Source organism: Triticum dicoccoides, chromosome 5B (genome assembly GCF_002162155.2).
Source record: "Triticum dicoccoides isolate Atlit2015 ecotype Zavitan chromosome 5B, WEW_v2.0, whole genome shotgun sequence".
Taxonomy (NCBI): Eukaryota; Viridiplantae; Streptophyta; class Magnoliopsida; order Poales; family Poaceae; genus Triticum; species Triticum dicoccoides.
Genome location: NC_041389.1, coordinates 61,234,774 through 61,242,925, shown reverse-complemented (window position 1 = coordinate 61,242,925; position 8,152 = coordinate 61,234,774).

The window sequence follows — 8,152 nt, the reverse complement described above, 5'->3', positions numbered from 1 at the left end:
GCGGATTAGCTACCCGTGCCCACCTTCTAATGAGAGTAACTCTTCAACTCATACATTATTTAAGGCCCCTTCGTTCTTATCGAAGGATGAATGCTATGATAATTGCTATGGTCCTGTTGATTCATTTGAAATATGCCTTTCTGATGAAATTGATGCTTGCTATGCTTGTGGCCAAGATGCCAATATGAATTATGCTTATGGAGATGAACTTGCTATAGTTCCATAGGTTAAGAATGAAATTGTTGCTATTGCACCCACACATGATAGTCCTATTATCCTTTTGAATTCTCCAAACTACACTATATCGCAGAAGTTTGCACTTATTAAGGATTTTATTGATGGGTTGCATTTTGCTACTACACATGATGATTTTGATGAATATAATATGCATGTACCTGCTGCTCCTACTTGCAATTATTATGAGAGAGGAACTACATCTCTGCCTCTTTATGTTTCCAACACGAAAAAATTGCAAGAAATTGCTTATGCTATGTATTGGCCTTTACTTGATGTGCATGAATTGTTCTTGTATGACATGCCGATGCATAGAAAGAGAGTTATACTTCGTCATCGCTTGATATATGCTGCTTTGTGCGCATTACTAAATGCCAAATCATTGTTAATTAAAATTGGCTTTGATATACCTTGGGATCCGGGTGGATTCATTACTTGAGAACTTTATGCCTAGCTTAATGGCTTTAAAGAAAGCGCTGCCAAGGAGACAACCCGGAAGTTTTGGAGTCATTTATTTCTTTTGAGTGCTTTTATAAAGTTTTTAAAAAAATAGAGGGGAACCCAAAACTTTTCAAAAAGGAAAGTGAAAGTGAGGGAGACAAGCATTAATTGTTGTAGTGGGGGAGCTCCTTGAACTTTGTTCATGCTCATGGAAACTTTGTGAATCTTAATTACAAAAAAAATTCAACAAAAATAATAATCCCCTTGTACAATTCCATTGTATTATAAAAATAATGTGCCAAGATTTGCATTTAGGATGATTAGATTGCTTGTTGGTTTGTGAGGTGCAAAACAGAAACTTTGGCTGTAGTGCGCGATTTTACATTTTTTACTGGAACGTCAAACGGTTCTAAAACTTTTTGCACTATCTTGATATAAAAAATGTTTATTTTTCCCAATTGTTTCATAATTGTTTGAGTTACAGAAGTATGATGGATGTTCGAATCTTTAAAGACTATCCTATTTTCACAGATTGCTGTTATAGCTTCAGTATTTGCGTATGTTTGAATTATTGTTGAAGCCTCCTTGACTTGGGGGCATAGAATTGTGATATCACACAGTGGGTAATGTTTGTTTATAATTATACAATAATGTTACATCAGTAGATGATGGGATTTCATTGCCATATTCACTAACCCCGCCACTAAAAGTTTGGTTAAGTTTTGTGTGGATGAAGTGTTTGAAGATCGAGGAGGTCTCGATGTGAGGAGAAGGAGGAGAGGCAAGAGCTCAAGCTTGGGGATGCCCAAGGCTCCCCAAGTAAATATTCAAGAAGACTCAAGCGTCTAAGCTTGGGTATGCCCCAGAAGACATCCCATCTTTCTTCAACAAGTATCGGTATGTTTTCGGATTCATTTCGTTCATGTGATATGTGCAAATCTTGGAGCATCTTTTGTGTTTATTTTTCACTTTTCTTTTATGTACCATGCTGGTATGAGATAGTCCATGGTTGATTTATAGAATTCTCATTGCACTTCACTTATATCTTTTGAGTATGGCTTTATAGAATACTTCATATGCTTCACTTATATCATTTGAAGTTTGGATTGCCTATTTCTCTTCACATAGAAAACCGTTATTTGAAGATGCTCTTTTGCTTCACTTATATTTGTTAGAGCATGGTCTTTTGTAGAAAGAATTAAACTCTCATGCTTCACTTATATCTATTTAGAGAGTCAAAAAGGAATTGGTCAATTGCATAGTTAGTCATAAAATCCTACATAAAACTTATGGATCACTGAATATGATATGTTTGATTCCTTGCAATAGTTTTGCGATATAGAGATGGAATATGTGGGAGGTACTAGTAAATGGTTGTGTTTAGTAAGAATATTTTTGTTAAGGTTTGTGATTCCCGAAGCATGCGCGTATAGTCTCTCGTTATGCTATGAAGTTGGAGCATGATTTATTATTGATTGTCTTCCTTATGAGTGGCGGTCGGGGACGAGCGATGGTCTTTTCCTACCAATCTATCCCCCTAGGGGCATGCGTAATAGTACTTTGCTTCGAGGGCTAATAAAATTTTGCAATAAGTATATGAGTTCTTTATGAATAATGTGAGTCCATGGATTATACACACTCTTACCTTTCCGCAATTTGCTAGCCTCTACGGTACCGTGCATTTCCCTTTCTCACATCGAGAGTCGGTGCAAACTTCGCCGGTGCATCCAAACCCCGTGATATGATACGCTCTATCACACACACGCCTTATTATATCTTCCTCAAAAAAGCCACCATACCTACCTATTATGGCTTTTGCATGGCCATTTCGAGATATATTGCCATGCAACTTCCACCGCTTCCGTTTGATGACTTGAGCATTCATTGTCATATTGCTATGCATGATCATATAGCTGGCATAGTAGTTGTGGCTCGGCCACAGTTCATCATTCTCTATACATGTTACGATAGATCATTGCACATCCTAGACATTGCCAGAGGCATTCATATAGAGTCATACTTTGTCATAGGTATCGAGCTGTAATTTTTATTTCTTTTGAGTTATAAGTAAACAGAAGTGTGATGATCATCATTATTCATTTTTAGAGCAGTGCCCTAGTGAGGAAAGAATGATGGAGACTATGATTCCCCCACAAGTCGGGATGAGACTCTGTACAATGAGAGAAAAAGAAAAAGAAAAAAAGAAGAAAAAAGAAAAGAAAGAAAGAAAAAGAAAAAAAAATAAACAAAGAGAGAAGGGGCATTGTTAGTATCCTTTACCACACTTGTGCTTCAAAATAGCACCATGTTTTTCATATGGAGAGTCTCCTATGTTATCACTTTCATAAAATAGTGGGAACTTTTCATTATATATAGGATTAGATGCACACCCACTTAGTTTTCATATTGATCTTTCATACACTTATATCTCTTAGTGCATTCGTTGCATGCAATCCCTACTCCTCACGTTGATATCGATTGATGGGCATCTCCATAGCCCGTTGGTTAGCCGCGTCGGTGTGAGACTTTCTTATCTTTTTGTCTTCTCTATATTTACCCCTATCATAATACTCTATTCCACCCATAGTGCTATATCCATGGCTTGCGCTCATGTATTGCGTGAGGGTTGAAAAACTGAAGCGCATTAAAAAGTATGAACCAATTGCTCGGCTTGTCATCGGGGTTGTGCATGATAAATACTTTGTGTTAAGAAGACAGACATGACAAGACTATATGATTTTGTAGGGATAGCTTTCTTTAGTGTTAATATTTTGAAAGACATGATTGTTTGTTGGGATGCCTGAGTATTGATGTCTTTATGTCAAATTATAGACTATTGCTTTGAATCACTTATGTCTTAATATTCTTTCCATGATTATATATATGATCAAGTTTATGTTAGGTAGCATTCCACATCAAAAATTATCTTTTTATCATTTACCTGCTCGAGGACGAGCAGGAATTAAGCTTGGGGATGTTGATACATCTCCGTCATCTCTATAATTTCTGATTGTTTCATGCCAATATTATACAAGTTTTACATACTTTTGGCAACTTTTTATATGATTTATTGGACTAACCTATTCATCCAGTGCCCAGAGCCAGTTCCTGTTTGTTGCATGTTTTTTGTATCATAGAAAATCCATATCAAACGAAGTCCAAACGCGATGAAAATTTACGGAGATTTATTTTGGAATTTATGTGATTTTTCGGAGATGGGATCAACGCAAACGGGGGCCCACAGAGCCCACAGAGCCCACAACCCACCAGGGCGCGCCAGGCACCCCCTGGCGCACCCAGGTGTCTTGTGCCCTCCTCGAAGGACGATTGGGGCCCTTCTTCTGGCACAAGAAAGATAATTTATGGAAAATATCGTGTAAAAATTTCAGCGCAATCGGAGTTACGGATCTCCGAGAATTTAAGAAACGGTGAAGGGCCAGATCTAGGGAAAGCGAAACAGAAGAGAACAGAGAGGGGGATCCAATCTCGGAGGGGCTCCTGCCCCTCCGCTGCCATGGAGGCCATGGACCAGAGGGGGAACTCTCCTACCATCTAGGGGGAGGCCAAGGAAGAAGAAGAAGTAGGGGGGCTCTCCACCCCTCGCTTCCGGTGGCGCGGGAGTGCCACCGGGGCAAGGATCAGGATGGTGATCTACATCAACAATCTTGCTACCGTCAACACCAACTTTCTCCCCCTCTATGCAGCGGTGTAACACCTCTCACTACTAGAAACAGCTACTTTGCCATCTGCCAGCTCTTTGCCATCTTCTAGCGGACGGCAAAGAAGCTCTTTGCCATCAGCTACCCAAAAGCGGACGACAAAGAACTGGCTGATGGCAAAGTACTTCTTTGCCATCAGCCAGTTCTTTGCCGTCCGCTAGCAGACGGCAAAGAAGCTTTATCATTGGCTAGCGGACGGCAAAGAGGGAGGGGGGCCCCACTGACGAAGTGCTTTGCCGTTCGCGGCGGACGGCAAAGTGCTTTGCCGTCAGCCGTCCCTGCCTTTGCCGTCCGCCATGGCAGATGGCAAAGTACTGGATTCCTGTAGTGTCTTCTCCCCGCTGTAATCTCTACTTAAACATGGTGCTCAACTCCATTTATTATTTCACAATGATCCATGGTTATCCTATGATGTTTGAGTAGATCCGTTTTGTCCTGTGGGTTTATCGTGATCTTGGTTGGTATGATTGTATATTTTATTGATGGTGTTATCCTATGGTGCCCTCCATTCTCGCGCAAACATGAGGGGCCCCCGCTGTAGGGTGTTGCAATATGTTCATGGTTCGCTTATGGTGGGTTGCGAGAGTGACAGAAGCTTAAACCCGAGTAAGTGGTGTATGACGTACTTAATGCTATGGTTGGGTTTCACGACCTTAATGATCTTTAGTAGTTGCAGATGCTTGCTAGAGTTCCAATCATAAGTGCATATGATCCAAGTAGAGAAAGTATGTTAGCTCATGCCTCTCCCTCATATAAAATTACAAGAATGATTACCGGTACTTGTTATCGATTGCCTAGGGACAAATAACTTTCTTGTTGACACAAACCCTTTTACTAAACACCTAACTTTTATTATCTTGCAAAGTACTTCTAGTTTTATTCTTGCAAAGTAGTTCTAGCATCACACCTACAAAATAGTTTCATACTTGTTTTCGGTAAAGCAGACGTCAAGTGTGCGTAGAGTTGTATCGGTGGTCGATAGAACTTGAGGGAATATTTGTTCTACCTTTAGCTCCTCGTTGGGTTCGACACTCTTATTTATCGAAAAAGGCTACAAACTATCCCCTATACTTGTGGGTTATCACAATGGCGAATGTGAAAGAGTTAATAAATTTATGCATATTGGGGGGAGGGAGAGTTCATTGAGAGAACAACACTCACCCTATGTCCATGCCTACATCTAAACAAGACAACACGATGAGTGTGGTGGGGTATGCAAAGGTTCAAAAGCCACATTGCTCAAATCGATGATATTTAGCTCATGCCTTAACTCGTGAAATCTTGCTTCATCAAAAGGCTTCATGAAAATATCTGCAAAGTTATCATGAGTGTTGACATAGTTGAACTCAATTTCCCCTCGCCTAATGTGATCCTAGATGAAATGATACCGAGTCTCAATATGCTTCGTCTTGAAGTGTTGCACCGGGTTGAGAGAAATCTTGATGGCACTTTCATTGTTACACCAAAGAGGCACTTTGTCACAAATGACACAGTAATCCTTTAAAGTTTGCCTTATCCATAGAAGTTGAGCACAACAACTACCGGCGGCCACATATTCCGCTTCGGTGGAGGAGAGAGACACACAACTTTGCTTCTTAGAAGACCAACTCACAAAAGAGGAACCAAGAAATTGGCGCCCTCCGATCAGCCGGCCCAACTTTGTGCCGTATAGGCCATGTCATCCTCCACCCCAGAGCAGCCAGTGGCAAGGCCTACAACTGCTAAAGACGCACCACCGGTTTCAGATGCCAGTCGTTGAAGCAGCGGGGGGAGACCCAGCTGCAGCACATGCTCAGCAGACCAACCTAGTGGAACAGACTGCTAAGTAGTCTGATGCTTCCGAACCGCCTGCTAAGCAGTATGTAGGTCCTGAACCGACTGCTCATCACTCGTTGGTCCGCAGTCGTGTGATCAGCATACCAATGCGTCAGCACTTCCTGCTCAGCAAACCAACGCGTTGGCACGGCCTCCTCAGCACACCGACAAGTTGGCACCACCTACGCGGAAACCCGACATAGCTTCAATGCATGGTTAGCAGTCCGATGCCTCTGCTCCTACAGCCCAATAGTCCGTCATAGCAGCACCGCCAGCTTAGCGGTCCGGCATAGATAAACCGTCTACTAAGCAGTATGTCGCAGCTTCACCGTTTGCTCGGCAGTCTACCTTGCAGCCAACCAGACATTCTACCAGAAATGCTTCAAGTACCAAGAAGGAAGCAGCCAAAAAGGCTGCACCCGTGAGGAAGCGCAACAGGAGAGCGAAGAGGAAAGAGAATGATTGCCTCTTACTTAAAGCACTCATCACCCAGAACCAAATTAACAATAGGTTGTTTGAATCGGGGAGTAATATTATTTCTGACGGCATGGATGATGAAGAAGTAGATTTGTTGCTTGCTAAAAGCAAAGCAGACGTACTTCAAGCACGCAATTACGTGCATGGCCAGCCATTTCTTGTTGGTGAATACTTTGATGAGTGCAACTCCAGTTGCCGCGAGTTACATGAATATTGCCTGGATCAAATGTCAGCAGGTCATCATGGTTTGCTAGTCCACTACAACAGAGATCATTTCCGACACGATGCTGGTTCCATCAATGTGAGTTTCGAGGACTTACATCTCTTCTTCAACTTCAATGAGCTCGATGCCACTCTTGTTAGATGCCTGATTTTGTAAGTACTTAACAAACTCTGATCAACTTCTCCATACAAGGCTATAAATGATAAACATCTAACTGCATTTTATTCCTCTCAGGGGATTGAACATGCAGAGAAGAAAAAGGGAGAGTGTGTATTTCATAGATCTTGCATTAGCAAATGGCACAACATTAGATGGTAAGGACCTACGGGACTATGCCATTAACACGGTCGTCCGTCTCTTCGAAAACACGTCCCATGCAGAATTATTTCTCTGGCCATATCATGAACGGTAAGTCAAGTAAACAACCACGCATACACTGATTGTCTTTCAGATTTCGACATAATTCGTAAGTTCATGGCTTTCTTAATATGTAGCAATCACTGGATATTGGTATTCATTGTTCCAAACAAGAACATAGTTTACTACATGGATTCTCTCAGAGAGTCAACAAACGCTCAGGATCCGAATCATCTTCAGCAATTCATGGATAGGTATTGAATTCTGTGATGTTGAAATTAATTTTCATTCATATTTGGTTTAATAATTGATGTTGTCAAAATTCATCTTCATTTGCAGTGTGCTCGCATTGTGGAAAACTAAACCAAAGAACCTGTTCAAGAGGGAACTACCTCTGCAGCACGAGATCGTTTCTCCAGTAACACACCAAAATCCGTTATTTTCGGAAAATTTATCCAATGGTCTGCAAATACCTTTTCTTACGCTAGTCAAACGTTCAAGCTTCTAAATAAACCTCTTTCTATTTTTGTCCAAAGAAAAAATAATACATCTAACACTAGTTAGGTTGTTCCTAACAGGACAAATACATGACTAATTATGTACAAAAAATTTCAGTGTCCTCACCAACAAGCAGGGACCAACCTTTGTGAATACTGTGTTTGCAGACACATGATCTCCATCTGTAAATCTGCTGATAGTTATGATGATCCTCGCGAATTAGTACCAGTAAGTCTATCTTAATTAATATTTTCTACTCCACTCATATGGCACATTCTGATCTTAAAAATACTGCAGCTCATCTTAGAACCGAGGACCCCTGAACTGCTCCCGGCTGGTGAATTGTTGATGGTTCAGAGATTTATCAGCGACTCCTTCCTGAATCACT